At 54.3% G+C, this 22,594-nt stretch overlaps 1 protein-coding gene and 1 long non-coding RNA gene across 2 annotated transcripts in view; one reads left to right on the top strand and one right to left on the bottom strand.

Annotated features, from left to right (window-relative positions):
* Positions 1-22,594, top strand: part of TSPAN18 (tetraspanin 18) — a 185,850-nt gene that overhangs the window by 117,145 nt on the left and 46,111 nt on the right. Inside the window, 1 exon segment of the mRNA XM_038563502.1 lies at positions 8,597-8,734. The gene's annotated coding sequence lies outside the window, so the exon portion shown is untranslated.
* On the bottom strand, positions 3,383-7,403 carry LOC111090976. Its single transcript, XR_005373507.1, has 4 exons — positions 7,146-7,403; positions 4,813-4,866; positions 4,583-4,671; positions 3,383-3,789 (listed from the first exon to the last, which is right to left on the bottom strand). It is a non-coding gene; the product is annotated as an uncharacterized LOC111090976 (long non-coding RNA).

Below are 22,594 nucleotides of genomic sequence, written 5' to 3'. Positions count from 1 at the left end.
TGGTCCCCATGGCCCCCTCCAGGAGTTTTGGTTGGCCCCCCCGTTGGCCCAGGCTTCTATCCCAGGCCTCCCAGCACACCTCCTTTCTCTTCTCCTCCTGCTGGTGGAACTGAGCCTACCGCCCCAGGAGCTGCCTCCCCCCCCCACACCACCCCCAGTCTGTCCATCTAGCCTCCAGGCGTGCCAGGCAGTTGAGGCTTTGGGGAGACAGCAGGGAGTGGTTTAGGACTTTCTCTGCCCTCTGCCAGCTGTTTGTGAGCCGTGCTGGGCCTCACTGCAGAGACAGCGCCAGAGTCCCCCTGCCCTCCCCGGTGCCTGACACAGTGACTTGCACAGGAGGCACTCAGGGAGTGTCGGCCGAGGGAATGAGCAAATGAATGAATGACAAACGAATCTCACTCATCACCGTGCATTGGAATGTTCCTGCAGGGTCTTCTCCACTGCTGATCTGGTTCTCTTCACCATGTTCTGCTTTAGGCCTGGAGTTTCTATATTCCCAGGGCTTGTTATTTTTATTGATAATAGTAACAAAATAGCTAACATTGGTCTGGCTCTTTCCATGTGCCAGGAACTGACAAAAGTGTGCATGACATCCTCACAGCAACTCTATTCGTAGGAGCTACGATAGTCCCATGTGATGACAAAGAACTGAGGTCTCAGAGAAGTCAAGGCATTAGCTCGAAGTCACACGGCTTCGTCTGGGTAGGGACAGGACTGTGTCACCAGTGGTCTGACTCCAGAGCCCCAACATCCTACATTTATTGAGTGATTGAACGGCCCACACTACTTAATATTTTGGTAACTGAAAGTCAATGCATGCTCAGAAGTAGCATGTACACACCATGCCCGCATGCACACATGCTCACTCCTCCCTTGGTTCCTTCTCCAGCACCACCATCCGTGCTGGGGGCTATCACAATGTCCCTTACGCTCATCTCCCAAATGGACCATATAGTAGCCCTGCATCTGAGCATCCTTATGCAGTCTCTTTGCTTGGCAGGGACGTTTATGGTGCCCTAAAAGATCGACCATTCTTAAATGTAGCTGGGTTTAGGGAGGACGTTTATCAGGGCAAGTAGGAGGAAACCAGGATGGTGTGGACGTGAACAGTGAAGGAGAAACCCCAAGTCTGGGGAGACACGCAGGCTTATAAAATGCTCTGGGACATTCCAGCTTGGTGGACATGGATGCCTCTAAAATCTAGCTAGACATTTATTCATTCTTCATCAAAAGCTTAATTGCTGGGGCTATGCTAGTGCCCTAAGAAATGAAGGGGAGCTTGGGGCATGAGTGATCTTTTGGGACCAAAAACCCCAGAGGGGGAGGTGGACCACTGCGGGGGAGAGTGGCCTGGTCCAAACTCGACTCCTGAAACTCTGTCTCCCTTCCCAGTGGAGGGTGGGGTGGGGTGAGGGCAGCAGGGGCACCGTGTAAAGGCTATGGCTGTGGGCCAGAAGAGGGCACACAGGGGTGGATGGGGGAGGTGAAACCCCTGGAGGTGGCACGTAGTGGGAAGGGGGCAAGGCGAGGAGATGTTTCTAAGTACATGGGACTGAGCTGTTGGGGTGGGGGAGAGACGGGGTGGGGGGGGGAATCCACACACTTGAACCTTTGGGAGACTGGTGATTGGGAGGATTTGTGGAGGAGCCATTTCTGGGCAAATGAGAACAATAGTAGGTATTAGCGAAGCCTTCCTCTGTGCAGGGCGCTGTGCTAAGTGCTGTCTGCCTCGTATCACATTCAATGAGCAAAAGAAACCCAGAGGCAATTACTGTTATTGTCTCCATGTTACACGTGGGGAAACAGAGGCACCGTTCATGTGACTGGGATCACACGGCCCGTCATGGTCGGGCTAGGATTCCGGCCCAGGCAGCTACCTGCAGAGCCTCCCCAGGTCACCCCTGCCCCAGCTGCAGGCCTGCAGGAGGCTGTCTTCAGTTCTGGGAAGGACATGCATTATTTTCTTTCTTTTTTTTTTTTTTTTATTGGCCTTCAATTTGCCAACATATAGCATATCACCCAGTGCAAGCCAGGGGGAGGGGGGCTGAGAGGAGAGGACAAGGACGATTTAGGAGTCCCATGAACCCGGGTGCAAAGGGCTGCATCCCCGCAGCCCGCCTCTGCTCCCCCGTTCTCTGTGGTGGGGACATTGCCCTGGAGATTAATGGGGGAGACGGGCGGCGGAGGAGGGAGGGAGGGAAGGAAGCGAAATTGCTGCCCATTATACCTGTCCTTTGGCAAGGCCGGGTAATTAGCAAACCCTCAGCAATAAAATATTTCGTTTCGGTGTAATTGCAAAGTAATTATGTGGTATGGGTTGTGTATTAATCGTGTTGATTAATAACACTCAGGTAGTAATTAAACATCTGCTTCATAATTGCGTGCGAGCTGAAGCTTAGCACACACATGCACACACGTACACACATGCACACATGCACACGTGCCTGTGGCACAGGCAAAGCTCCTTAGTTCCTGTTGTGCTCATTCACGTGGGGGGGGTGGCAAGGGAGAGGGGGAAGGAGGGAGGAGGCAGCGAGCCAGGCTGGGTTAAGAGCCCCCTTGCTCCCCCACTGTACAGTGAAGACTTTGTGTCCCCACCTCCCCTTGGTGACATGGGGAGGAGCTACCGTGGGCCTGGGGAGCTGTGTCACTCCACGGTCCCCCTCAGGACGGAACCCAAGGCTACCGGTGTGTGTCCTCCTCCCAGCCGAAGCCGGGTTGACACAGGGGCTCCAGGGTTCTGTAGGTGACTGTAGTGTCCTATTGACTTGGCTCTCCTCATTGGGCTGGCTTTCAGGGTCCTTTCTTGGACAGGCTACTTTTCCCCAGCAGCTGGGAGAAAGTTCTTATGGTAGGAGCCACCTGGGCTGAGGCCACCCTAACACCCAGCACACCCAGAAGGCCTGGATCCAAGGAGCTGATCCCAGAGGTTGCAGGGACCAGAGCAGGATGCCACCCTTGGGTACCAGGAGCTCTGATTCTAGCTTGGCTCCTACCCCACTTGCAGTGTGATCTTGGGCAAGTCACTTTCCCTCTCTGTGCCTTGGGTTCCAGGTCAGTAAAACAAAGAAAACTGAGCTCAGAGGCCTCCAAGGGCCTTTCCAGTTCTTCTGTATTCAGATTCTAATTTGGTTTGTACTAATTAGGAATCGGAGACGATTTAAATTCAATACATGTGATCCTCAGTGAGTAAACAATTGGAGATGATTCCTTCCTTTATGACTTCTCAAAGACTCACTGGTGAGCGATGAGAACCCAAGAGAAAATCAATAGCTTTTATTTTTCAGAGAGAGAAATTGCAGATTCCTTGGGCTGCTGGGCATTGCAATTCATTCTTGTATTTTAAAATTTTATGTTTATGTTTATGGACTGCCATTAGGTAACATGGATTCGTCCTGAAGGTTGATTTTTTTCATTAACTTAACTCATTTTACTTATTAGTTCACATTTATAGCTTGGGTTTAATAAGCACACAGCGCAAAAGTCATAAAACAGCCCTCCGCTTTAGGAATATTTTAAAATCAAGACTCATCTCTGCATCAGCCCAGGTTTATTTGTTCATAACTTGCTTCTGCCGTGATTTGAGGCACAGGCACTGCCGGCTCCAGCCGGTCCTTTGACTTTGAGCCTGGGTGTCCTCACCGGAGAAAGGCACCACTAATTAATAAAAGCAATAAATGCTTACATTTTAGAAAGCAAGTATCCAGCCATCGCTTACTGTGCTCAAAGTACTTCCCACGGTATCTGGTTGAGTCCTGCATCCCGATGACGTGGCTTTAAGTTTTTCACCTTATAGAGAAGGAAACAGGCTCAGAGAGGTCTTGCCCAGGGCCACACAGGTGGTGACAGAGGCAGACTCCGGGTGCAAAGCCGACATGTCTAGATGCATCTTCCCTCCCACACCTGTCTCCCTTCCCCCTGGCCTGCGAGTTTCGGGAGCTCTTCACCCTCTTCACCCTCCGCCCTACCTCCACGCTCCCTTTACCCTCCCACCACTCCTACCGAGCTCTGCCCCTCGTTCTCCCATCCTCTCACCATCTGTTCCCACCTGCCTGGGCTCCTTCCTGTTTTTCATCTACCTGAAGGATACCTCTGCTCTATGACCTTCAGTGGCTCCCCATTGTGTATGGGTCAAGTTCATCAGGCTTGGCCTGGCATTCAAAGACCTTACCCGTGCAACCCCTGCCTTCAAGCTTTCCTGCCTCATTTCCCCACTCTGCCCCAACAGGCAGCCTTGGCTCATGGTCCTGAATACCCGGCCCACTCTTGGGCGTCCCCCTGCCTTTGCTCACCCTGGGCCCTTTGCCCACAGCACCCTCCTCTCCTTTCCATCTATTTAAATCTGCCCCCTCTTCCAGGAAGCCTGCCCTGGGGCCCACATTGGGAGGGACTTCTCCTTCTTCTGAGCTCATAGCTACGTGATGAGCCCTCCTTAGTCACCTTGAACTTCATAGTTCAAGACGAGGGCATTGCTTTCGCTTCCCCATAACTGTGAACCTCTTTGAAGGTGTAGTCTGTGCATCACTTGCCTCCGGTTCCCCTAGAATCCCAGGTACACAGCAGGTATTCAGTAAATGCTCACCAAATGCGTGAATGCTTGTGTTGCTTATGATCACCAGGAAGCAGAACTCCTGTGTCTTCTCTGTGGCTTCCAGGCCAGGCAGCGAAAACCTAGGGAAAGACCCCGCCCGGGTTCTATCACCTATCGGCAGCTCTGCCTCCCTCCCTTCCTGCAGGCTTCCCTCGTCTCCCCAGATGTGTCACATCCCTTCTAGGTCAACCATGTCCCTCTTCTCTTCCATCACGACGTACCTGCCCTGGGCCCCGTGTACTCAGCTGCCTGCTGCGTCGATGGCCTTCTGGTTTCTGGCAAATGAAATTCAGATACTTTGTTAGTGGCAAATCTTGTTAAAGGAAGCGAGACCACAGGGGCTGTAGCCCACTCTGTATCTGAGCTCAAGATCCTCAGTGTTTCACATGGGGAAACTGAGGCCTGGGAGAGGGGAACAGGGGACTTACCTAAAGGCATTGGCTGGGATCTCAGTCAAGGCTCCCTGGGGACTCTCTACCACTTCCTGGGTTAGTTGGCTACTCCGGTTAGAATCACAACCATATCGGTGGGCCCAGCACTTTACAGTTTGTATGCACTTGAACTTAGGAAGGTCGTGGGCTTTCATGGAGGCTCAGAGAGGCAGGCCACATGTCCCGATCACAGGGCCCGTGGCCAGTGGTAGGGTCAGGGCTGGAATGCAGGTCTGGCTTGGCCTCAGCTGGTACGATTGCTTGCCGGTTTCCCTATCTGCTGGCGACAGCCCATGTGTGTGTGTGTGTGTGTGTGTCTGTGTCTGTGTGTGCGTGTGCGCACGCATGCACACACGCACGCTGGGCTCCATCTGCACACCCTGTTCCCTAGCTGGGGCAGGCATTCAGAGGGACCATGGGAGATACCCAGGCAAAGAAGATGCAGACCTAGGACAGGATGTGCCACTCTCCCCGGCAGCAGGGGGCTCGGCCCCTGGTCATGTGGAAACCAGGGAAGGTGATACAAGCCAGCCTAGCTGGCGCACAGCCTGGGGAGCTTGACTTCCTGGGCTACTGCAGGATGGCCTGGGCCTCTGACTGCCCAGCCCCAGCCCCAGTGGCCCCGATGGCCTCTCGGCCACGTCCTGCCCATCTGGCATCTCCAGGCCTGGGCTCAGATCTGGAGCTTCCTTTGACAGTGACACACACACATTGACAACGTCCACACGTTCACACACTGAACTTCCTCTCCAGGCCACAACAGTGCTCACCCTCGAGTGCCACCATGAGCTCATCTGTGTGTATTTACAATATGCATGATCCTACATTTCTCTAGTTCACATTCTATTTTAAGCCATTCGGAAGGAGGGTGGCGTCCCATGGCAATCAAGAGCTTCTGCTCTTAAATATATATTTCTTTTAAAGATTTTATTCATCCATTCATGAAAGACACACACACACACACACACACAGAGAGAGAGAGAGAGGCAGAGACACAGGCAGAGGGAGACGCAGGCTCCATGTAGGGAGCCCGACGTGGGACTCGATCCTGGGTCTCCAGGATCATGCCCCGGGCAGAAGGCAGGCACTAAACCACTGAGCCACCTGGGCTGCCCAAGAGCTTCTGCTCTTAAGTCAACAATGGGTTCAAATCCAATCTGTGCTATGTAACGGTCGTGCATTTGCCAAGGTACTTAATTGCTCTGAGCCTCAGTTTCTCTTTAATAAAATAGGAATGATACTATAGGATTAAATGAGGAAATGCACATAAAGCACTGACCCCAGGACCTTTGCATCTTATCTCCCACTCCACCCTGACAGGCAGCCCTGGCTCAAGGTTCCCCACTTGGGTATCTCCATGCCCTTGTTCACCCTGCCCTGCTGCCCATAGCACCCTGCTCTCATCTCTGCACAAACATACACACATCTGTCCCCTCATCCAGGAAGCCTCAGTGTGCCTGCTGGGGTCATCAATGCCCCCATCGTCAGGAAGTTAGAGGAAGAGCAGCCTTGCATTGGTATCTCCACCTGTGAGTTAACTAGAGCCCGGGTTTTAGAGCTGACCACAAGAGATTGTAGGGGCCACCAGTGGGCCCAACACCCCCTTTCACAGATGGAAAAACTAAGGCCCAACAAACAAGAGGATGTGCCTGAGTGCTCAGAGGAAGTTAGTGTGACGTTGGGACTGGAACCCAGGACTCCGTCTGTAAATCTTGGGGTGGGAGCCGAGGGGTCTACTGTGACTGCCCTCTTCCTGGGAGTGAAGACTCCCCCCTGCCAAGGGTCTGTTAACTGAGTGGGTGGTCTGCTTCTTTTAGCACATTTGAAGGAGCGTGGGCTGGGGTGGAATGAAAGGTGGAGGCTAGGGGTCCCCCAGGTGAGTCTCCTCATCGAGCAGGTGTGGGGAAGAGGCTCAGAGAGGCTAACACAGCCATCATCCCGATGGGGGCTGAAGCAGGGACCGCAGGCCCCATGTGGAGGCCCCGGGTGGAGCCCCCCACCCTGTACCCCCCCCCCCCGCCCCCGCCCCCCCCAGCCCCAGGAAGGGACGGCCTCACAGCATGCTGTTGAAGCAATCTCTGTTGCCCCCTCCTTCCTGCCACCATTTTCTTTCTTTATCTTACCTTTCTTGAAAAAGCTGAGAATGCCACCCCTCCCGGGGAATTCAGGGAATTCGCTCTCCCACGCCTGGCCCTCCCCAGTTCTCCTGAGAGCTGCTGCCATGGTGTGGGGTCCTTAGCACTCACCAGCTCCCCAAGTGCTGATGACACCTGCATTTTGCTGGCTGTTGAAATGTGGTCTGGGCTATGGGGGTCCGGTGGGCAGGTGGGGAGTTTGCAGTCCCAGTCCCCCAGGAGAGGAGGTATGCTGGGCTGGGAACCCGTGCTGGTCCATGAGAGGCAGAGAAGGGGGAGCAAGGTGGGGGCAGAGGGGATGAATGACCAGTGAAATTGAGAGATTTTTGTCTCAAGACTTGCCAAGGACACAGAGCAACTCCCAGTCCAGTGCTCCACCTCCCACTGCAGGCGCTCCCAGTATCCTCCTCTGCATCACATCCCTAACATTTAGTGAGCGAATGCTCTGCTGTGGGCTTCAGAGACGTAGGAAGGTCATTTTCATGCCTGCAATCCTCGAAGAGATGCTGTTATTATTATTCCCATTTTATAGACGAGGAGACTGATGCTCTGAGAGGACCCCTGACTTACCCACTGTCTACTTCTAGAAAAAGATTGCCCAAGCATGTGGGCCATGATCTACCTGCTTCCAAAGACCATGCTTCTGATCACTGCAGGCACTGCCTCTCACACCTTGTCTGGGTTTGAACACAGCTGGGAAATACTCTGCTCTAACCCACCTGACAGCATGCAGGAGACCCCTGCCGTGGGCCCGGGCTGCCCCAGGGGCTGCGAGTCCCACAAATACAATGAAGGGTGCATCGTTGGAGAGAACCCCCAGCCATGAGTCAGGAGAGACCCAGGGCTTAGGCCTCACTCTACCACCAGCTTGCTATGTCACTTTGGCCCGGTCACTGCCCCTCTCTGGACGTCAGTCTCCTCATCGGTAAACTGATGAAGCCGTTGGTCTGGCTGGATGGAGCGTCCCAAGAATGCATTTTCACAGAAGGAAGGATCTTTCCTCCAATTCACTCCAACTCTCCTGGAGCTTCCACCCACTCACTCCAACATATACATTTGTGTTTTACATCAAAGCAAACCGTGAAACATTTGTCGAGCTTCCCCGCTCTGCAAAGGGCACTGTGCTAGACACGGTGGGTGTGATGCTTATGTATTTTTATTCAGGGCGTACACACGCGCGCGCACACACACACACACACACACACACACACACACAGGCAGAAATGCATATTTTTGGGTCTCAGACTTGTTTCCAGGCAAGTTCAGCTGGGACCTGTTTCTTGACGCATGACCCCAGGTTCCTGCCGTCTTTGCCCTGTGACATGGCCCCCTCGGGACCCCGAGAGCATCTGCGACAGAAAGAAGCCACCTGGGGCAGCATGAGCTGATGAGATCTCTCCCGACCAGGCAGTTATGGCTCATCTGCTTATCTCTGACAGGTGGGCATCTCCTGGACAGCCCGAGCTTGCAGCGGCCGGGACTTCTGACACTGTCATCAGAGCGACTTGACACCTTTGATTTTGGCGTCTAGAAACAGGCCCGATCCTTTTCCAGACCTCCCAACGCTGGCCACCTGGGTAAGGAAGTTCAGGCTCATTTGGCACGTGGTTATACGCTGTGTCTGTTGTCACTGCCACCAGCAGGGCACCCTGTCATTCTTTATCACAGCGTCTTCTTTTACACCCTTCATTAGCAGGAGAGCCCAGTGGTTCAGGCTCTCAAGTCCAGGAGACCTGGGTTCAAATCCTGAAACCACTAGTTACTAGCTGTGTGACCTTGGGCCGGTTCCTCAACCTTTCTGCGACTCAGCTTCCTCATCAACAGGGAAGCAATAGCACCCACCTTCTGGGTTTGTGGTGAAGATCAAATAAGGCAATGCCTGAAAAGGGCTTAGGACAGGATGGACACGTAGTAAGCTCGGAATTCAAGAAACATTAACCGTTGCTAATAGTATTGCGTATGGGACAATCCGTAATTCGTTCACTCTCGCGCTAACAGTCTGTCTCCTGCACTAGAAGGTGGAGTCCACGAGGGTGGGGGTTCATCTGCCTGGTTCTTAATTGAACTCTCAGATCCCAGTACAGGAGATCGGCCTCGATCTGTTGAATGAATCAAATGTGTGAAGATGCTGTGCCTATTTCACGCAGAACCCCCAGGACAGTCCTTGAAGGCTCTTGCATTAGTCCGAATGTGGGTTTGGTTGTGTGTGACCCCAAAACCCCAAATAATAGTTCCTTCAATGAGAGACAGGTGGATTTTTCTCTAAGTAAGATTCTGAGCTAGGAGGATTTTTCCACACAGGAATGTTAGGGTCCCGGCTTTCGCTGTCTTGCGGCTGCACCATCACTGGTCTTCATGATCCATGATGGCCCAGGACAGCCTCTCCATCATACTCAGCAAGAAGGAAGAAACCAGAAGAGGCGAGGGCGCTGCTTCCTTTAAGAGGGGGCTCCCATCACTTCCATCCCACTGGCCAGAATGCAGTCGTGCAGCACGCCTCGCTGCAAGGGAGGCTGGGAATTACAGTCATCGTTCTGGGTGGCTGTCTGCCCAACTGCAACTCTATTTCGAAGGAAGAAGGGGAAAATGGATGCTGGGGGACCCTCCACCTTGCCAGAGAAGATGATCCACCCGCTTAGTCGCCCTCGATCCCTGCTTCCTCCCTCTGGCAACCAGTGACTTTTTCACTGTCCCCATAATTTTGCCTTTTCCAGAATGTCATATAATTGGAATCGTACAGTAGGTAATCTTTTCAGACCGGCTTCTTTCACTTAGCGGTGTGCATTTAAATTTTTTCCATGTCTTTTCCTGGCTTGATGGTTCATTTCTTTTTATTGCTGAGTAACATTCCATCGGCTGTACCACTGCTTATTTATCCATTCACTAGTTGAAGGATATCTTGGTTACTTCTGATTGATTTTAGCCGATCACGATGAAAGCTACTATACATTCATGTGCCAGTCTTTGTGTAGACAGAAGTTTGAGCCAGTTGGGTCAACACCTAGGAGCATGACTGCTGGATCATATGGCAAAGAATATATTTGGCTTCTTAAGAAATCGCCAAATTGGGGCACCTGGGTGGTTCAGTGGTTAAGCGTCTGCCTTCGGTTCAGGTTGTGATCCTGGGGTCCTGGGATCGAGTCCCACATCAAGCTCCCCAGAGGGAGCCTGCTTCTCCCTCTGCCTATATCTCTGCCTCTCTCTGTGTCTCTCATGAATAAATAAATAAAATCGTAAAAAAGAAAAAGAAAACGAAACCGGCAAACCGTCTTCCCAAGTGGCTACACGGCTTTCCATTCCCACCACCAGCGAATGAGAGTTCTTGTTGCTCCATGTTCTCATCAGCAGTCAGCGCTGTCAGTTTTGTGGATTTTAGTCCTTCTGTTGGGTATGTAGCAGCAGGATCCCCATGTTAGACTCAAGGATGATAACACTGGAAGGGACAGCTAGGCGAAGGTGTTTCAGCAGGTAAGAGATCCAGGAGTGTTCCCGGGCCTGTTTTTTTTTTTTTTTTTTTAATATTTTATGTATTTATTCATGAGATAAGCAGAGAGAGGGAGAAGCAGTTTCCCTGCGGGGAGACCGATGCAGGACTTGATCCCAGAACCCTGGGATCACACCCTGAGCTGAAGGCAGATGCTCAATCACTGAGCCACCCCGGTGTATCTCCTGGGCCTGTTTGACATGCAAGCCCCGAACTGTCCTGCCACCCCTCGCAGCCTCTGCCTGTGGCAATCTCCCTGAGATGGACCAGAGCCCTGGGGTTGACTCTTCCTGCCCCAAAGTGAGGAGTGGCTGCTTTCCAGAGTCCTTATTGTTTAGTGTCTGTCTCCCTACCAGAGCCCAAGGTCAAGGAGGGAGAACAATGAGGGCTGGGGACCAAGCGAGTGGACCCGAGCCAACTTTAGATCCGCCGAAACACATCCCTCGGCGGGGCCAGACGGCCAGGAAGGCTGGACGCAGGCAAGTCCAGCCAGGCTGCTGGCCTGTGGCCAGTCCTTGAGTCTGACGCCCACTCGTGCCCCACCCCAGGCTCAGCTGGGGAGGCTGGAGCTGCTGTCCAGCTCATCGAGAATCAGCCTGGGCCAGAAATGATGGCTGGCTGCAGGGGAGTCAAAGGGCAAAGGCCGGACGAGGTCGGATGCCACATCAGGTGGGAGCCAATCCTCAGCTCCACCCCAATTAAGCCAAGACAAGCAATTTATTCACTTTTTATTGGTTTCCAATATATTGACAATTTGGGGCCTGTTTATTGGTGTGTTCAAAGCGGAGCTGAGTCCAAGGCTCAAATGACGCCTGTGTCTGTGCCCCTGCTTCCCTCCTTGCGGATTTCCATCCTGGGGGATGCACACCTCACAGCGTGGTGGGGCAGTGACCAAGGGCTCCAGACCCACATCCGCTTGTTTCCAAGCCTGTGGAAGGAGAGCTTCTTTTTCTCAGGAGCCCCAACCAAAGTTCCAGAGTTGCAGCTTATTGGCTACTTTCCAGCCATGTGACCATCTCTGACCCATTTCTGAAACCAGGAGGAGAGAATGTGCTGATTGGCCTGGCGGGGTGGGGGTTGAGGGCTGGGTGGCCGTGGGACAGTACCTGCTGTGGGTGGAGGGAAGAATTGGCCTGAGGCTGGAAGTGGGTGGGAACCCCAAAGGGAAAACCCAGATGCTATCTTCAGAAAGAGGAAGGAATGCCAGGCAGATGGAACAACAGGTGACCCTGTTGGTGCCGTGGCAGGGGTGGGGGACACGGGGCAAATGGGAATGCCATATGTCCCAAAATAGTCCTCCCTGTAGTTATAGCACCAGGGTGGCCTTTCTGCAACAGGTATAGCTCTGGTTTTGTGGATCTGCTATCTGAAAGCCTGATTTATGCACACACACTCGCATGCATGCACATACACGTATTGCACACACAAGGTATCTGCAGGTGATGCTTCACTTTCCAAAAGGATCGCCTCTGAAATTCTGTCCATATGGAGTCCCTGTGCTCCCTAGGAGCCCCCCCCACTATTTCAGGCACCCCCATAGCTGGCTGCCTTGGGTTCCCCTCCACTCACTGGGAGGATCTTTTCCTTCCTCCCCTGACTCCCTTGTGGCTGGGGAAAGTTTCCTGAGCTGCTTTAGGGGGTATTTGCCCTAAACGGACTCCCAGAAGACCCGGACCCATGAAGGCCTCCTTCCCAGAAGAGCAACTGCCACCCTCCCCTCAGCTGCTGCCGCTCCACTCCGAGGCATCTCAGAGGGAAGGGGGAGGAGAAGGAGGCAGTCTCTGACCCAGCAGGAACCCCATCTCTGGGGAGCCCGGGGGGCCTCTGTGGGGTTCCAGGGTCTGTGAGAGCAGGCCAGCCTCTCGACTGTAGCCGCCGTCCACCGTGGCAGCTCTGTTATGCATTTAGGGTGTGGTGTATGATTTCACTTGAAAAAAGATTGTTCTGCAGGAAAAAGATGGAAAACCACAGCCTATGATGCTGCCTCCTAGGCCACTGTGGCCAGCTTCTTTTTATGTTCTGTCCTTTGCTTGATTTTGGTCAACCACAAAACTCCTTGCCCTTTGCCAGTCTCTCGCTCTCGCTCTTCCACTCTCTCTCTGTTTGTGTGTCTCTTGCCTGTGGATTCTGCAGCTCTGACTCACCACGTAGGCCAGCTCAGCGTTCAGCACCAGCCTGCCTTATATGGTGCTCAGCGTGGCTGGATCACCGAGTGGTAATTCATTTCTTCAACCAGTGGCTGGTGTGTTCTTACCATGTGCCAGGCGATGTTTCGTGTGCTGGGGACCGAGAGTGAGCAGGGCGCGAAGGTCCCTGCCCTCTCCTCTGGAAGATGTCCTGAGGACCGGACCTCTGGGTGTCTTGCCCCCACCCCTTGTCCAGTGTCTCATTCAGCGCTGAGCCACAGGAGAACTTGGTGAATGTCTGTGGGCTGACTAGTTTCCACACTATTTTTTTTTTAAAGATTTATTTATTTATGATAGACATAGAGACAGAGAGAGGCAGAGACACAGGAGGAGGGAGAAGCAGGCCCATGCCCGGAGCCTGATGTGGGACTCGATCCCGGGACTCCAGGATCACGCCCTGGGCCAAAGGCAGACACTAAACTGCTGAGCCACCCAGGGAATCCCAGTTTCCACACTATTTTTCAAAGCCCCCACTTACGACCGATGCTGCGGAGATACTAGAACAGCTTGGTCCTCAGCCTCTCGGACTCAGAGTGTGTGATGTAACTTGCGACAGGTCCTGGAGAGGGAGGGGAGGCCATGGTTAGAGACCCGGTCTGGGGCTGCACCTGAGTAAACAGAAAGAATTGGCCAGCCTTCAGCCCCGCTGTACCCCACTTACTTGAAACACCTCAGAGATCAGCCACCACCCCCCAGGGGGCTCCCGGCCTGTCATAAGGAGGGAGACATGAAAGCAAATCCCTAACATACAAGGTAGAGAGTAAGAGGGTTCGGAGCAGAATTAGAATGGGAGGCTTGAGGGTTCCAGGGTCAGATCAAGAGGTCACTTCTGGGTGGTGACGGTGATGGAAAGTCAGGCAATGTGGCCTATTCCAGCTGGGCTTTGAAAACTGGGGCAGGACAGGGGACCGGCTCAGATGCTGGGAAGGGCATCCCGGGAAGAAGAAATAGTGAGAGCCGAAGCCCGGCAGGTGGGACCCTGGGGTTTGGAAGACTGTGCCAGGCAGGAAATGAGATGGATGCGGACAGCTTCTTCCCTGCGCGGGCCTGTGGCCATCCTCAGTCTGCCCTCAACCACAGCCTGGGTTTGGAGTCGAGTGACTCTTCCATTTTCCTCCTTTTCCCTCCAACCTCAGGAAAGAGAGTTGGTGGGGGGGGGCTTGAGAGAGGGGTTGCTGAACAGGGACCGAGAGTAATGAACCCCCCCCCCCCACCATCTCCGAGGTTCTTCGTAGAACGGAGAAAAGGTATTCGCCGGCAGCTTCGCAAGTCATGCAGAGCCCCGGGCTGGAAGTTGGAAGCCTTGGGCTCTTGTCCCAGGCCTCCTACTCATGTCCTCAGCCCCCCTGTCTCGTACTTGGTTGGTTTGAAAATAGGGGGTAGGCCCCTTCCAGCCTCAGCCCTCTTCTCCCAAGTCAGATGTGGGTGCAGATCCCAGCTCTGACCCTCCGAGCCTGGGGGTTCTCATCTATAAATTGGGGATAATGATACTACACATCTCACAGGCCTGATGTGGGGATTTCATGGGATAATTAAGAAAAGAGCTTATCAGTGAGCCCACCAGAGGGTCAGTCCTTAGCGATAGCACTTGTGCTATTGGTGTTCTTATTTATATTTTCAGTTTTTAGGATTCTTTGGGAGGATTCCCCAATTGAGTCCTCAATGTTTAGGTGCCTAGAGGGCAGCTTAAGTCCACGTCCCCCAAAATACAGTGACCAAGTCATACCCCTCCCATCTCCAAATAGGGGTAGAGCTGCCTTCTTCAAAATCACATTTCTTCACTCAGTCATCAAATATTGACTGAACACCTGCTGTGCACCCAGGGCCTCTGAGAGTTGAACAGGACACCCAAGCTCCCTGCTCTCGGAGGCTCAGGCTGCACTTTGGGGCAGCATCTGTCTTCCCGCTGGCCTCATTAACATCATTGGCCACAGGACCTCTGGCCAAGCATGAGTGTGTGCTCAGGTGTGCAGGCTGGAGCCTGGGAGGAATCCCACCCCCGTCCCCCAGGCTCCTGGAGCTTTCATAAGCCCCCTTTCCATCTCGGTGCTAAGGCCCGGGTGAAAGTCCCGAGAACCCACCACAGTTAACTGGCCTGGCACCGCACCCTGGCCAGAGAGATGGTTTGGATTGCCAAGGCCTGCTTCAGCGTTAGGCTAAGTACCTTGGAGGAGAAGAAGAGCTTGCCACGGGGCGTGGATTGCAGGGTTGCATTCCATTCACACTCCCCCTCAAAACCAGTTGGGATCCCAAATTGCAAAGGGTTTTGGAAATTTCCGGATTGGAAAGGCACCTAGGGGCCCAGTCTGCCCTGTGCTCACCTTGTCCTCTCTCCTGGTGGCTGCGGGCCTCTTGCCCTCACTGGCTGCCAGCATCCAGCATGGAGCCGGACACGCGTGGGGCCTTCAGCAGGAGGCTGGCGAATGGATGGACAGATGGACAGACTACAGTGGACTCCCCGTCGTACATGCTTTCCTAGCCTCAGTCCAAGTTTCCAGGTGGCCGGAGACGCCAGGCTCTGGCTTTGTTTGCCTGTAACAATTTGATTTTGGCTCCGGGGCAGCATCCTGGGGTTCAAGTGGTGGAGCAGACCCCGAACAAATGGGTTTTGAGCTTGACGTTTTCAAAACGTAGCAGTTGCAGGAGGCGGTGTGGTGCGTGGCCCTGACCTAAGGTGGGAGCTTGCCTGCTGCCAGATGCACCTGCCTTCAGAGCCCACTCCGGGCTGGGTGACCTTGGGCATGTTACTTAGTCTCTCTCAAATTCAGTTTTCTCATCTGGAAAATGATAGCACCAGTAACATCCAACACACAGCGCCGTGATGAGCTTAGATGAAATAATGAGTGTAAAAACACGGAGCAGAGCTCTGGGCACGTGGTGAGTACACCTGAAGGATGATGGTGGTGTATTTAATGACTCCTTACGCTATTTGTGCTATTTGTTGCATAAACTTCTCTCTTCCAAATAGATTTTTGCAGATTGCTTTGCATTTTTAAGACAAAAATTATTTTTTAAAAGTGATTGTTCCGGAAGTAATATGGGGTCCTTACATATTCAAATGACCCAGAAGAATTTAAATTAGAAAGCAAATGTCCCCCTCCTCTGCCAGCTGGCTCCTTCTCTTTCCTAGCAACATTCTCTTAGAGTGTGCAACCGCCACATCTGGAACTTTTTTCCTCTTTTTTTTTCTCCCCAAGAGCTGGAGACAGGTGTGTAGTCAGGTGTGGGATGGTGGCCAGGTGGCTGTTGTGTTGAATTGCCATCCAGGCTAGAAGTCCAGGCCTCAGTGGTTCCACTGGAGCAGGGGGAGGGGAAGGGATGGGAGGAGGGGGACCAGCCCGGGTCCTCAGGGCAGCCTGGCATCCCCGTTGTAGTTTGCTCTGAGTCTTAATGGTCTTCGGTGCCCTGAGTCCTGGAGTCCTGGCAGGTGGCCTAGGACGTGTCACATTCAGGCCAGATTTGGGGGGACAGGTTCACAGAGAGCATATCCGGCCGCACGTCTAGGCTCCCTCCTCTGCCAGGGAGCTCCAGGCTCAGTCCCGCCCGAGCTCCCACATTCCTGCAGGACATTCACTCTCTCCTGTGACCTCCTGGGAGTCTGCACTTCCACGCCTGTGCCCTCTGGTGCCACATGGCTTCCCTCACCAGGCAAAGCCCTGGGCCTTGCATAGGCCAGTACATCATCGGTGCTACATGGACTTGCAGCAGGTTTGAATTTTACCAACACTGAGGTGCAAGATGTGCCACCTGCCTTTACTTCTTCAGCTCAGACCTCTGCCACCAAGCCCCTCTGCCCATTTGCAGGACGTCCCATCCCAGGTGTGTTGGGGAGAGAAGATTCTCACCCCCGAGGATGCTGCAGGAGTCTTGGTGGCTCTCTGTGGCCCAGAACATTAGTGGGAGGCTGTTGGGGTCCAGTGAGGGCGAGCAGGCAGTGAGCTTTTCCACGCCACCTGGGCCCAATGTGATGTTTGGGTGGAACTCTGTGAGTTTGGGTGCATAGACTCCCAGCCTCTCCCAGGCATCTCAAGGCGGCTCTGTGGAAGTCCCATCACCCCTTGGGAAGGTTGTTCCAGGATCAGGGCACTTGATCCTGGATCCCCCCCAAATCCACTCCTTGTTGATCTCCAGAAGCACTCAACAACCCTCTCCCTGGGCCCCCTGCCTCTGCCTGTACCCCACCCATGCTCATACACACCCCTCCACCTCCAGGGGCTCCAACCTATGCCCTCTGAGAAGTTTCCAGGGCCTGGAGGGTGGGCTATCTTCCTAGGCCCAGCAACCTCTGTGTCTGGCCTTAGAAGCCAGCAGCCCCCACGACATGGGAGCCAAAGACTTGGCACCATCTTGGGAGCAGGGAGAGAGAGCTCCTGCAGCACAGTGAGCAAATCAGGAAAGTCAACCCAGGGCAACAGGCAGGTGGCAGGCGGCCTAACACCCTGATGCAGCGGGGCGCAGAAGGGTGACAGTGCTCAGGCCGGGGAAGGGGGGTGGCCAGGGAAGGCGTGGATTATGAATGACTTACTTAGAGGTAGACAAAGAAATCTGTGTGTGACGTGGTGGAGGGGAGCGGATTCCTGGCAGAGGGATCAGCACATGCAAAGTCCCTGGGGCATGATAGAGCAGAAGCGTTCAGGACCTACAAGAGGTAGTGCCCGGGTAGAGCGGAGGAGGGTGTGCGGGAGAGGAGGGCTAGTCAATGGGCTTCTTGTGCTCTGAGCTGGGTTCCCCACCCCCCGGGTGCTGGAGAAACAGGAAAAGGTTTATGCAGGAGGGGAGGAGGGAAGATCTGCACCCTGGGAAAATGGGTGGTTGAGATAAAGGGTCTCTGGACCACAGCAGGTGTCAGGCTGTCTTCTGGAGGGTAGGGCTGAGCCTGTGGTGGATGGGGAGCAGGAGGCAGGGTGGGGCTGGGATACCCTGGGTCTTGGAGGAGCCCTGCCCTGTTGCCAGAACATTCCCCACGCCTGCTGAGTGCTGAAGCCCAGGTGGCCCTCGCTCTCTATCTCTTAGTACCTCCAGAACGCCCTGTAACTGCCTGGCACTGTAATTAGTTTGGGGGTTCATGCCTTCCACCCCCGGAGTCTCCATGTATGTCTCTGAGGGAGAGGAGACTACATAGAGCACGGTCTGCACGTCTAGCTTCCAGACCTGGAGGGGTGGCACCGAGAAACGCAAGAGGAGCCCAGACCCCCTCTGAGGGTAGAGCCGGGTGGAGGCTGGGAGCGGCCGAGAGGGGCCCAGGTCCCCGGAGCCCCCAGCCCCTCCTCCTTCTCTCCCTCCTCCCCCTCCTCCTTCTCCTCTTCCTCAGAGGCCTAGCCTCCTTCAGAGGCCCCAGCCTCCCTCACTGCCTTCCTAGGGCCAGGCAGGCACATGAAAGGGAGCAGAGGGCCTCTCCCAGGCCTGGGGCTCTTGTTCGGGAAGGGGCCTCTGATGAGCTCATCCTGTGGTGAGTCCGGGGCTGAGGGGAGGGAACTTGCTAACTGCAGCCAGGATCCTGAGTCCCTGGGGAGGCTGGAACTGGAGAGAGGGAAGGGCCCTGTGCGCCCCAGGGTGGGGCAGGTAGGCAACAGGCCTCCCGCCGGAGGGCCAGTCGGGGGCCCCATGTGACTGGCTTGGCTGCGCTTGGGGCTGGCAACCCCTGCCTCCCCTGCACCCACTTCTGGGGTAGCTCGGGCGCGGGGGCGTGCACTGGGAGCCCCGCAAGGCCTGCCCTGGCCTCCTGTGGGTATCCAAGCATCACGTTAGGTGAGCGCTCAGAGGACTTGCAGTTCCAGTGGAGGCGGTGCCAGCCAGGCCCCCTCCTTCAGGATGGCTCGGGCCTTTCTGCTTTATTCTGAGTCCAGGTTTAACCCTCGAACGAAATGAACCGCCAGGCTTTGTGGCCTCACCAACTAACTGGCCTGGGAGGGGTTTCGAGGTCATCTGTTGTGACCCCTTGAGAAGTGTTCATTGAACTTCCGCTTACATACTGCTGGCAACGGAGAGCTCACTACCAGTCAGGACAGCAGCGTTCAGATGGCCTTGAAAGTTGTTTTCCTTGCTTTGCCCGGGAGCAACCATGAGCGAGTCGGATCTCTCCTCAGTGCTCTGACCCTGAGCACAGACAGGTCTTCTCTGCTCATCTGCAGGCCCTCGGGTGTCACATCCCCAGGACAAACGTAAACCCTGACCTGGCAGGTAGCTGTGCTTGGCACATGATTGGTCCCATCCTCGCCTCCCTCAAGTGGGCCTACCAGAGCCTTAGAGGTGAGGCCAGGCTGAGCCTTGCACTTCCATCCTGACTCAGGGACCCCCAAACTATAAGGCGCCCAGAGCCAGCGTCTGGCCCCGATCTCCCGAAGCTCCTGGGAGGCGTGTCTCTAGCAGGCCTCCTTCCTCACGCTGCCTCCTTCTGTCTGCAGGACCTGCCTGCTCACATCACTGGGGCTTCACCCAGTGTGCTGGGGAAATTCAAGTAGATGTCAGACGCCCCTAGAGCAGGGTGTGCTTGGGGTCAGGGTGAGTCTGCTGTAATTCCTCTTATGGGGCAAAAAATAACCAGAAAGCGCCGACGTGAACCTGCAGGTGGAGAAGGAGCCGAGAAACTGGGGGTGACCTCAGGCGTCGGCCTGCCACTGCCATGCTTCCACCAGGGTGTGGGCATCACCCCCAAGCATGCGTCGGCCCCTCTCGACTTCATTGCTGGCATTGCTGTCTGGGGGCTTTTTAATAGCTTTACAGACATATAATTTACATACTACGAAATGTGCTCCTTTTCAAGGTACGATTCAATGGTTTGTCATCAACTTGAGAAGTAGTGTAACCATTGCTACAATATAACCTGGGGATATTTCTGTCACCCCTGAAAGAAACTTGGTACCCACCTGCCATCGGTTCCAATCCCTGCCCCCAGCCCCAGACAATCACCAGTCTCCTCTCTGCCTCTGTAGATTTTGCCGTTTCTGGACATTTCGTGTTGACAGAAGCACGTACCATGGGGGACCGGGGGGGGGGGGGTGCTTTTTACATTATGGGAGAGGTGCAAGGAGACGGCGCCCACCTTCCCACGGCCGGCCAGGCCCACGTTCTCAGTGTGTTTTCTTCGAGTTGGGAGGTCTCATAGAAACATTGAGTGTGATCTTCATTTTAGTCCAAGAAGGAAATCTTCTGTACCCAGCCCTGCTCTAGGGGCGTCTGACATCTACTTGGATTCCCCCAGCGTCAGCCAGCTCACTCCCCCCCGGGGCTGAAGGAACGTGCACGTCCTGATCATGTGGTAAGCGCCAGGCTTACCTGACGTCATTTGATCTTAGGTTCCAACCTCCGAGAGGGAATCGTTTTATAGCTGACAAAATTGTAGTTCAGAGGGGTTGAGGCATGTACCCAAAGTCACACAGGTAGGAAGTGGGGGAAGCCAGGATTTCAACCCCTGGTCTCTCTGATTTCAAATCCATCTTTTAACAGCTCTACCACATTTCCAGTCCTCCCAGGAGATGGGGGATACTGCTCTTTGTATCAAGGCAAACTCTCTAGTCCTATAACTTGTACCCATTGTGTCTGGTTTTGCCAGCAAGGCCCGCACAGACCATTAACCTGGACGTCGGTCCTTCAGACTTCTCTCTGACCCTGCTAGCACTTTCCAGCAGACAGCCGACGGGGGGACGATGTGAGACTGAGGTTGGGCAGGGGCCAGTGTGACCCAGGCTGGCTCCCGGGACCATTCGAGGGTCCCTAACCCTCAACAGCAGAGTCTGCTGCTGCTCCCCATCCAGTGGCCCTCTCTTAGAGAAACTGAGGGGGACACGGGGAGGGTCAGGGCCTCTGGTCTGAACGACTTCTGCTCACACTTCAGAGGAAGAGGCAAGAGGGAAACAGACATGGCATAAACTATAAGACAAGGATGGGGTCTGGTTGCCCATGACCCATATTATTTTTCTAGCCAAGTGGGACTCAACATGAAGCAGGAGGCCACGATTCATTTCCCCGAACCCCACTGTAGCTAGATCTGCCCTGGGGCCAGGGTAGCAGGCCCGTGCAGAAGGGGAATGTGCCCCAGCCTGCCTTCTCCCCCATGAACGCCCCCAAACCAGCATGGGCTTGGAAAGCTGGACGGCTCAGCCCGGAGCCAGCCTCTCTGATACCACTGCCAAATACCAGACCACTTCTCCGGCTTTGCCAGAGATCTGGTGATCCCCAGAAGAGCTGCAAGCCTACAATTAGGAAAGCAGCAAAGGGCTTAACTTTCTCTGGGCTGTGGGCTTTTCGGTGGGAAAGATAAGCTTGGTCTGGATTAAGCTGGAGGGTAAAATAATACTTACTCTCCAATAATACTCTGGCTAGGAGCAATCCGGGCCCTGCGATTTCCATGGGTGGGAACTGCCGGAGGGTCTGCACCCTCCTACCAGGTCCCCAGGAAGCCTCGCCTGCCCGTGGATCTCACCAGGGCCAGTTCACCGCAGTGCTTGCCCTCATTATGGAAGAAAATGAGAAAAGCTATCATGTTCAATGTGTTATTATCAGTAGAGTGATTAGCCTGTGCAATTATCTCATCCAACTCATCTAACTTGGGAGTCGGGCTTATAAGCCTCACATAGGTCCAGGCTAAAGTCCTAGGTCAATCACTTCAAGCTCTTGACCTTGGGAAAGTGGGGACATTTTACCTGCAAAATGGGAGTGATGATGGGTGTGCCTGAATGTGATGGGGTCGTGAAGGGAGCCATGGCGTCTATAAAACACCTGCCCGGTGCCCAGCCCCCAGTAGGGCTTAATACATGGTAGGCCGCCTTATGAAATATTAGTAAGGCTGGTAATAAGGCTCGGGTATGTGGAACCACAGCTATTCAGGGGCAAAGCGGAGATTCAGACCCAGGGCCACGTGGCTGTGTAAGCCCAGGCCTCCCTCCAGGGAGGGGCCAGGGAGGGAGCAGGCTGGGCAAGGAGGCCGGGCTGGCCCTCCAGGGGTGGCAAAGGCAGACTTGAGCTCCAGAGAGGGAGGAAGGGCCCCAAGTGCTTCCTGTCCCCACTCCCCTTTGTAGAACAACAACCAGGCCATTCTCCTTCTTCATCCCATGCCTCACTGATTTGAGCCCCTGGAGGCAGAGAGAGCATCCTGGCTCGGTCCTGAGGAGAACAAAGATGGAGGTCAAGGCTGCCCCCTGACAGGGCAGGCGCTGGCTCCAGGGAAGGAAGGGGGTGTTGAGAATCAAGAGGCATATTGCCAACCTCCCCCCAACCCCTGGACGCTGCAGACAAAAGCCCTTCTGGATTCTAGTGTAGCCTTCACCACCCGTGACCTAGCTGTGGGGCCGGGCCAGGCCCCCGCCCCTCTCTGGGCCTCGTTTTCTCATCTTCCAAAGTGAGGAACTAAACAGAAGGAAGCACTGCCTGGGCTGGAGAAATCCGGGAGGGCTTCACAGCTGAGGAGATGTCAGGCTGGGCATCGAAGGGCGGAAAGAAGTTTTCTAGGCTTCTAGGCGGACCCCACACCTGGAGGCGGGTGGAGGGGGGGAGGTATTCCAGGCCCAGGTGAGAGGCCCGGCTGCTTCCGAGCCTGGGGTGTGAAGGGCCCTTTCACAGTGATTTGTGAATGAATGGTCATGAATAATCCATGTCCCTTATGAGAAAAAAAGAATAGAAGTCACCTGAGTATCTAGAATTAAAGAAACAGCAGCAGGAATCCGTTACTATTTCATACCATTTCAGCCGTTTTTTAATACGATTAAGAAAATACCCTTTAAGCTCCTGACTATGGAGAATCTCAGATCCTGGGCAGACAGGAAGGAACA

The sequence above is a fragment of the Canis lupus genome, chromosome 18 (genome assembly GCF_011100685.1).
Source record: "Canis lupus familiaris isolate Mischka breed German Shepherd chromosome 18, alternate assembly UU_Cfam_GSD_1.0, whole genome shotgun sequence".
In the NCBI taxonomy this organism is placed as follows: Eukaryota; Metazoa; Chordata; class Mammalia; order Carnivora; family Canidae; genus Canis; species Canis lupus.
Note: the sequence above shows the minus strand (reverse complement) of the source record. Positions and strands in the feature narration are given on the sequence as shown.